Source organism: Centruroides sculpturatus, unplaced genomic scaffold (genome assembly GCF_000671375.1).
Source record: "Centruroides sculpturatus isolate CEXI.00-Female unplaced genomic scaffold, Cexi_2.0 scaffold54, whole genome shotgun sequence".
Lineage (NCBI taxonomy): Eukaryota > Metazoa > Arthropoda > Arachnida > Scorpiones > Buthidae > Centruroides > Centruroides sculpturatus.
The window spans coordinates 1317763-1325715 of NW_019384340.1; the positions used below are offsets into that span (position 1 = coordinate 1317763).

At 30.1% G+C, this 7953-nt stretch overlaps 1 long non-coding RNA gene across 1 annotated transcript in view; it reads left to right on the plus strand.

Annotated features, from left to right (window-relative positions):
* The window catches only part of LOC111633521, a 15182-nt gene extending 7914 nt beyond the window's left edge, over positions 1-7268 (plus strand). The window contains exons 2-3 of the long non-coding RNA XR_002758071.1: positions 5186-5359; positions 7070-7268. This is a non-coding gene — a long non-coding RNA (uncharacterized LOC111633521). The remainder of the gene's footprint in view (positions 1-5185; positions 5360-7069) is intronic.
* The last annotated feature ends 685 nt before the right edge of the window (positions 7269-7953 follow it).

Sequence of the window (7953 nt, forward strand, 5' to 3'; positions counted from 1 at the left end):
TTTTTTTAATATTTAAAAATAATAATACGTAAATATTTCACGTACTTTTTAAATTAATAGCAATTTTGAATACACCACATTATGACAGGACATTAAAGCAATATTATTGCAAAATAACATTAAAATTTGTACCTTAAATAAATAAACTTTTTACTTCTAACAACTGTTTAAAATAATTAAATACAAATATTTATTACAAGATTCTAACATTATGCCTTAAGATTGTGCAAAATATGTATTATTCTAACCCTATTTTTGTGGGGAATCCCCATTACTCTCACGAAAAGAACTTTCTTTAATTTTAGATTGTAGAACCAGGTGGAATAGCTTACTAAACATGCTGGAAAAATTTTTATTACTTAAAGATGCTGTCCGAAAAAGTCTAGACAAAATTAGAAGAAAAGACTTTAAATAATTTAAATTTCTTGAGAAGTAATTTTTTAAAAAATGGTAATCGATAAAATGGTATTAGGTACTATATATTATTTCTGTTTTATTTTTATTTTTCTGTATTATTTTATTTCTGTATCTAAAAGTTATTATTACAGTTTGTTTAGAATAACACTTTAATTTATATATTTTTTATATTCTATATCTTTGAAATAAAAAATGTGAAACGGAAATCAAAATTACTTATAATTTTTATCACCTTAATTTTATTTTTCAGGAAAAAAATTACCGGTAATTTACTGGTAAACCGGTATTTTAATTTTTATTTACCAAATTACCGGTAAATGAAAAAGTCGGTAAATTTACAATCTCTAGTCCGGACGATAGCACTATCGTAGGCGTGATGCAAGTATAGATTAGGATGTTTCAAAATTTTACAAGATATTATTATTATTTATTGTGAAATTTTGCCGCCCCCTAAAAAGTGCCGCCCTGACACGTGTAAATAACGGAAAAAGAAGAGAGAAGGACCGCGAAGTGAAAATGTGAAAATAAATATGAAATTGAGTCGATAACATAATCGAATGAGTCGAGGCAGCTTATTGGCGCGAAATTCGCGGCCGTCGATGTCAAACAATTGTTGTCATAGACTTCGCAAAGCTAAATGCTTGTAATGAAAGTCACGGCCGAAAGCCTGGGGTCGTTCGGGCTACCGAGCCGTCTCGGATCTGTGAAATCATAACTGTGACTTATATCGACGTCCTATCTGTCTCTTTTCTCCGTTATCACCAGGCTACGAGTCACGTAATTGGAAAATGGGAACTTTACGACGGAAAAGTGACGAATCGAAAGTATCGTGAGGGCGTATTATGATGTACGCCTAGGCATACGTGGACTAGAGCGATAGAGGAAAAAGAAAGAGAAGAGCAAGGACGAGCGCTTAAAAAGAAGGATAGGCAGGGTCAGACCCTCAGATGTGCGACGATTCTCGAACGAATAGGTGTGTAGTGTGCTGATCTTTGTAATTATAAATTGTGAATACAAGTGACTAATATTATTTTTTTTATTTTGTGCATGTTATAAGTTATAAATAAATATAAACAAACAACATCAACCCCATAACATTAAATCTAAATATCAAAATGATTAATTTACTGTGTTTTTGTTATTTCTTACTCCTGTTTTTAGGTATTCTGTATTCGGCCGAATACCGAATAGAAACCGAATATTCGTTACATCACTAGTAAATACGTATACGTCGAAGAGTACACTAGAAAGATTGTTTGAGAGTGGTTCTGGTAAAAACCCCTGGAGGTGTTTTAAAGAGAAGCATAATCAAATTGTCCATCTAGAAAAACTGTGCTTCGTATTGGTAACCTACACGCGCCATCTGTGTTGTAATTTTTAAATTTAAATTTGTTTAACTTGTTTACAATTGTTTATCGAAGTATTACTTCAACGCAAGCCCGTTGGCGCCTCGAGCGCCACCGCATTTTGTAACAAAAAAATTTAAAAGACTCCATTCGAGAGTATCGCTGTAACGGCCATTTTGTTTTCTTGTTTTTGTGTAACGGTCCGCAATCCGCATTAAACGTTTAGCAAACCGCAAGTGTGTACATTATTTGATACAGTCTACCAAAGAGCGACAAACGATTCTTTTTTTATATCCATTCCATTGCAAATCTCTTTTTTTTAATTCGATTTTTATCAATTTTTGAAACACTTTTTAAAAATAAACGATATACATTTGGATTTATAGAACTGCCACTAAATTTATATACCACATTTTTCCCTAAATTTATTGTAGTTGTTGTCATCTTTTTGAAATTTATACTTTTATTTATTGTATTTTGTTTTGGCACCAGATTATGTTAAAATTTCTTACATTTTCAAATAAATTTTTAAAATAAATTAATTTTCTATATGTTAAAATTAAGGATGCACCGATGAATCGATAAGTAATCGGTGATCCGCCGTATCGGCCACTTAGCCGATTAATCGGTATCGGCCATTCCCCCGATTAATCGGTTTCGATAATCGGCCAATTTTACATTTTGGTATTTTTGTTAGAATGTTATGTACAATGCTAGTAATAAAAACTAATAAATTTCTGTTATACATTACATTATTACATGACAAACTGAATATTAAAAAAATTTTACAATTCAAATTTTTCCTTTTATCGATACATATTATAAGTATACAGTCGACCCCTCTATAACACAAGTTCCTATAGTTCGGATTCCTATATCACGGCGAAAAAATTGCGACATTATTCGTACAAACATGCTTAAAAAACTCCTATAATTCGGTAATACGTCATCGCCGACTCGTGTCGCGACAGGATTGTACAAACCGTTGAGTTTAAGAAGCGGACCTATCAAAAACCATTTATTATTTAACGTCCATAAAAATTATATATATATTAATGATGTCTCTAAAGTTTATCGAATTTTCGACAAAAAAATTATTTATCAGGAAGCACGCGAGCGCATTCGATGACAATCTCCACGTCGAAAACAAGCTTAAGCAACGGCGTCGTCGAACGGTGCACACTCGATAAGTAAACCTACAATTTTTTGTTTATAACATAGTTTATATGGATTATTCCCAAAAAATTATACGTATTTTGGAAATGTTGAGTCGAATTAGTCTAGAATAGATTAATTTTATGGAAGAAACCTTTCAAACAGCCGTAGTCCGTAAACTGCATACGTGCCGGGCTGTGATTGGCTGGACTCCTATAAGTTGGATTCATAAAAAGAGGAACGTATCTACCGTGTTATAGGGGGGGTCGACTGTAATATAACGTATAATATAAAGTTTAAACTTTAAACATATAAAACAAATAAAAATTTAATATTCAAACTGTAAGACCATTAAATTGTAATGCAAAAGCATGAGAATTTCACCATTTTCAGGGCATAACCTATTTTTTGCCGGCTCATAAATGTTACCTCCAGTGCTGAAAATTGTTTCACTTTCAATGGAAGATGCTGGGGCACTTAAATATTTCATAGCTATTTTGCTCAAATTAGGAAAAAGTTCTTTTGAACTTTTCCACCACAAAAATAGGTCACTATGTCTTTGTTTAAAGGGTAAATATAAATATGTTTCTAATTCTTGATCGAAACGTTTGTTCGTCTCTTTCGTTTTTTTTTTTTTTTTTTTAAAAACATGCTATTCTTCATTCTTTTGTTTACCAGAAGCTAATTCATCAAATAAATCAGAAAAACTTAGAAATTCACCACCATCTTGATCACCTCCAGAAGTAGAATCTTCAGAATTTAATTCTTATTGAGATTTTGAATTATCAACATCTTCTAAGCTATCAATTGCCCATATTTTTATTTCTTCTACCATATCCTCTTTTTGAAATTTCATTTTGAATCTAATAAAAACGATAAACATAAAGACTTGTTTTCTATATATGCTGAAAATTTATTTTTATTGAATTTTCTAGTTCTTCTATTGTGGTATTAATGCCACTAAAGGAACTTCTGATCTTTGCTTTTGATAAGAATAATTTCAGAGTCTCTATTGTGGGAATTATTGAAGATGAAGTGGCTTCTCGTTTGCTGGCTTTCCACAGTAATTTCTTTGAATGGTTTTACAAGTAGAACAATTTTTTTCAACGAGAGACCACTGATATGGGCTCAACGTAGGAATTTTATTATCTGTGACAAGGGCCTTTTGCTGTTCCAACATGTAGTATGTAAAACTCCAGCGAGTAGGAACATCTTCAATTAATTTGTGTTTCTGCAAACCTAACTTTTCTTGCAAATTTTCCAATTTGATTACAGCTACAGCAGAATGATTGAAATGTGTGACAATATGTCTATTAACTGTTATTATAGTTTTCACATCTTGTTCAGAAAATATGCATTCGTTTAATGTCAGCTGCAGCGTATGTATAAAGCACGATAATGTTTTTAAGTTGAATTCCTAATTCCAGCTACCAGATTTGCTGCAAAATCTCTTAGTACTAAGAATATCTTATCACTTGTCAACTTATACTGTTCAAGAACAATTTTTAACTGTTCACTGATTCGTGTAGCCGTGTGGGAACCTTTAAAGGAAACAATTTTCAAAATATTTTTCTGCTGAAAATCATCCTTCAACCAGTGGGCTGTTACACTTAAAACAGGAGAATTGTTTGTAGTTGCTGTCCAAATATCAGCGGTTAAAGAAATATATTTTGTTTCTGTTAAACACAGAAACACTACAGCTTTTTAAACAATGTCGAAGTTTCCATGCATCAACAATTAAGTGTTGAGATTTATTTCAGAAACAAAGGAAGAGTTTGTTGATTTTGCGAGGATATTCGATCGTCTCTTGTTTACCTGACCCCAGGGAGATGGAAATACCAGGTGGAGAAAAATGGGTTTTTTCGACATTATAATTAACTGTATAAATAACTCCGGGATCTCACACTATTAATGCAATAAATTATTAACACTAATCGGGCGATTAATCGGTATCGGCCGATAATGCATGGCTGATTAATCGGTAATCGGTAATCGGCCATTTTGCTTATCGGTGCATCCTTAGTTAAAATTCGTAGATTCGAATCATATTTCAATTTAATTTGAAGTTACGAAAAGAGAGATTCCTTCGCTACACAATCGACTTAAACCATTAAAGTAGATACTATCATAATTGCATAAATCAATTTAATATCTTATCGTATAGTTATCGTGTTTGTTATTATATATATATATAGGTCTATATTGTTAATTTACTTGCCATTCCTTATAATGATGTTCATTTAATGCAGAGTTACTCTTTAATTTAGACTCTCTTGTGCATATTATAAACAGCAGTAATGAAAATTGACTCTGAAGACAGATATGCTTTCTCCAAATTCTACGTAGATCGAAATTTCACCATCAATTATCGAAATGTTCTCAATAATATGATAGAAATAGAAGAATTTGTTTCATTTTGCTGCATCAAATATTTCGCTATGGTAAGTTTTAATTTAAATAGCAATTTGTATTAAGAAATATTTAGTTAATTTCTAATGAAATCACTTAAATATTTTAAACAAAGAAAAACTCACGAAATCTAAAATTTCTATTATTGAATTATAAATTGACATAATGTAACCGCAAAGGTAACATCTAAGTGATAACATCTATTTTTGATTAATTGATCATTTTGTATAGAAAATAAATTATATTTTAATTACACATTAGATAGGCTCGCTTATCAGCCTACTATTTATCATATAGAAAATATTATTAAATTTTTCTTGTAGAATAACTGTATTTTGTAATTCTGTAATAACTAATAGCGGTGTACCGTCCGTGGAAGCTGTGGAAGCGACTCTTCCCTCGTATTTTTTAAAATATAAATAATTATTGCGCGATTATTTTCATATTTTAACGTATTTTGAGTTACTTAAAATTAATATATTATTACAACCGCATTATGTATTTTATTAAAAATTTCTGTACATGTAAAAAACAATGATAAGATTGCTATTATATATTCGAATATACATTCGTATATGCGTATTCCCAACGGAAGCTCTGTATCGTCGAATACAGGACAGCGAAAATATTTGCATGGTGTAAGGCTGTCAAATTGTACGCTTTCGAGCGTGGGCTTAACAGAGCACCGACCTACACACCAAAATATGGTATAATGCTTCCAATGATTCCATCCATTAGGCACTGGTAGGAAGCTATTTGATTAAATGGATTGTTTTAAGATTTAAAAAGTAAAGATGATTTTGTTTATTTTTATTCTAAATTACGTAGTGAATTGCAATATTTGTATTCGCGAGTCACTCTTAGAAAAAAAAATTATAATTAATGACGATCTGAATTATATGATTTAATATCATTAATTTTTAACCAGTTTTTCAACCATGAAGCGAATTCATACTTTTGCAAGAAACACTCAGTCGGAGAAAAGACTGTCGTCACTAGCGTTGTTTTCAATAGAAAAACAGCTTTTAAATACTTTGACGGAACCTACGACAAGCGATTTTTATAACAAAGTAATTAAAAATTTTGCGGAAGAAAATCGCCGAATAGAGTTGGTTTATAAAAAATAATAAAAACAAGTTTTTATATCTTTGTTTCCTGTCAATGTATTTATTTTAAAATTAAAATCAATAAACTGTTTATTTTTGTCATTTCCTGTAATTGTTTAAAATTTTTATGGAAACACGGCTTTCCTATCATCAAATGTCACTACAGCCACTGATAACTACATATAAATACAAAATAATAGGTAAGAGTTTATTGTAAAGAACAAATAGATTACAGATTTAAACAGATTACGCTCTGATTAATTGTTTACTTGTCGAGAATTTTTCAAATATGATAATAACAATTATTCTTATTAAAAAATATCTAAACTTTAATAAACTTGCTTTTTGCATGAATAAGTCACACAAATATCAAAACAAATAATATAAATGTTAATGATATTCTTCTATGAAAATTCAGATATGAAAATTTGAAGAAATTTGTATTCAAATTTTTAAAATTTATTTATTTAATTTTTAAAATTTATTTATTGCACTTTGAGGATATTTTTTATGTTTTTATTTTAAAGATAATCTAGAGTGAAAGTTTCCTATTCTAATGAAACAATACAAAAACATTCATTTGGTGTCTTGATTCATTTTCAGAACTAAAGTAAATATTCCTTTTCATTCTAACAGAAGCCTTTCGAGGCAAGAGAATTCTTGACGTAGGATGTGGCCCGACTGTTCACAGAATGGCAGCACCGAGTAAATATTTTTCGGAAATTGTTTTGTCTGATTATTCCCAGTACAACCGTGAAGCTGTTCAAGAATGGTTAAAAGACCAATCGTCGAAGGATTGGGATACTTTGATGCGAATGGAAGCATTACTTGAGGGATATGGGTATGTTTTACCAATTTAATTTATTACGAATAAAATTTCTTAAGTACAGTAAAACTTCTCTAACTCGAAGCTCCAAATGGCAGGTAAAATCAACGTTTAATTTTCTTAAAACTCGCATATAAATGCTGCTTTGTTGATTTTGCGGCATTGACAACGAATAAAAGAAAAACAGTTTCGACCTTTCTCTATGTACAACATTTTATCAAATTCGGGTATAAAAACAGTAGCATTATTTTTTTAAATTGTCATTATTTGTACGGCACACATATAAAAAAATCAATTAAATAATAATCATATTAGTGTTGAGTTGATGTTATACTTTTGTCGTGATGATAAAGTAATTTACACTATAACGTTGGCATACTTAATTTAATAACTTATATGTTTATTCCCAATACTTATTATAATTCACTTATTTAACTTGAATTATTTATTNCACCAAAATATGGTATAATGCTTCCAATGATTCCATCCATTAGGCACTGGTAGGAAGCTATTTGATTAAATGGATTGTTTTAAGATTTAAAAAGTAAAGATGATTTTGTTTATTTTTATTCTAAATTACGTAGTGAATTGCAATATTTGTATTCGCGAGTCACTCTTAGAAAAAAAAATTATAATTAATGACGATCTGAATTATATGATTTAATATCATTAATTTTTAACCAGTTTTTCAACC